At 35.1% G+C, this 1650-nt stretch overlaps 2 protein-coding genes across 8 annotated transcripts in view; one reads left to right on the top strand and one right to left on the bottom strand.

Moving 5' to 3' along the window:
- LOC106876533 (uncharacterized) overlaps window positions 1-1650 on the top strand; it is a 152231-nt gene that overhangs the window by 21217 nt on the left and 129364 nt on the right. The window lies entirely within an intron of this gene.
- Window positions 1-1650, bottom strand: part of LOC106876553 (major egg antigen) — a 224149-nt gene that overhangs the window by 166868 nt on the left and 55631 nt on the right. The gene's annotated exons all lie outside the window — the stretch shown is intronic.

The raw sequence follows: 1650 nt of genomic DNA, 5'->3' as shown, positions 1-1650 counted from the left end.
ATATATATATATATATATATATATATACATGTGTGTGTGTGTATGTATGTATGTATGTATGTATGTGCGCGCGCGCGCGCGGTGTGTAGGTAGGACGGTGTGTATGTGGGAATGTGTATGTTTTGGGGTAAGTGAAATAAATCAGGTACAAGTGGGAATTGAAACTGGATTGCGATATCACTTTACCTGGAGATAGTCTTGTGTTTTAAAGCTAAACAACAGCCACACGTATGCATATTAATGAAACCAATAAACTTATGACCTGGGACTATCAATACATAAGTGGTTAATTAGTCTATAAAACTGACCAATCGTTTTGTAACATGGATTCTTCAGGTGCATACTCCAACTGATTCAGTTACACCTGGGGTTTATAACCTGAGCGATGGCATCCTCTTGAAGGATTTTACAAACTTACAAAAGGGTGGAACATTTTTAGGAGGCAGAAGTACTGTGTGTTTAGAGACTTCATGATATTTCTGCGAAAGCAAATATTTGATACATATCCTTAAAAAAAAATATTTCACGGCATTTAAATACGAGTAAGACAATGTGTTACCGGTGAGTAGAAAACATGATTAATGATGCGCTAAGATCCAATATAATTTCGTTAATAAATCCTTGACTTTTTTGGAAATTTGCATCAAAATTTAATACAGGGGACACAAGTTCATGCAAATACCTAAACGGAAGAATATGGTAGATAGGGTAATATATTTACAGCACGAAATTTGCTTTTGTTTGATTCGAATATATATGTATGTGTATGTATATATGGTATGTATGTATGTATGTATGTATGTATGTATGGTATGTGTGTACGTGTCTCTTTGTATGAATTTATGTAAGGACGTGTATGTTTGTCTGTGGGCGTGTGTGTGTGTATTTTGTATTTGTATGTGTGTCTTGGTGTGTAAGTAGGACTGTGTGTATGGGCAAATGTGTGTGTTTTGGGGGCAATGTTTACCCTTTTTTTTTTAAATCGTGAGGAGGGAGCGTTTATAAAATGCCATATCGTGAAAGGGGTCACTGTGGTTTAAAAAGAGCAAAGGTAACTGAATTTAGAAAATACTTCAATGGCAGATATTGTTGCCAAAGCTGAAACGTCAACAACAAAAGTTGACAGTAAAACGTGAGAACTAAACAAACTGCTGTTTTCCTTCTTAAGTGTGTTATTACAAAACAAACTTATATGGATTTAAAAAGTGAAATTTAATCCTGTTAATATCTCGCTGCTAAACTAATCCTAATGTTTGAAATTTGAAGAGTCTAAGAAAAATATAGACACCTCCACTACTTCTTCAACTACAGCAGAGAAAACATTTCTGATATTAATGTTCAGTTTAATATATTAGCACAAAGTTGATCTATGGCTCTAGAAAGTTATTGGTACTTATTATATCGACACTGAAAGGCGAGAGATAGAATTGATACCTGTTTGATCTAAACTAGAACTCATCATAGATAAATGGACGACGAGTGGATATAGTTTTGCACTACCAGATCATGTGAGTTCAAATCTGCACTTGGCATCTTTGGTGTGTGTCCGGTTCGGATAAATGACTAAACACGCTTTACTCCGGAACCTGTGAAAAAGTTATATGTGAAAAGCTGATGCCCTATCCAGATATACGATTACCTCTTTTCTCC

The sequence above is a fragment of the Octopus bimaculoides genome, chromosome 5 (assembly GCF_001194135.2).
Source record: "Octopus bimaculoides isolate UCB-OBI-ISO-001 chromosome 5, ASM119413v2, whole genome shotgun sequence".
Lineage (NCBI taxonomy): Eukaryota > Metazoa > Mollusca > Cephalopoda > Octopoda > Octopodidae > Octopus > Octopus bimaculoides.
The sequence above is the reverse complement of the archived record's forward strand: the minus strand, read 5'-3'. Positions and strand labels throughout refer to the sequence as shown.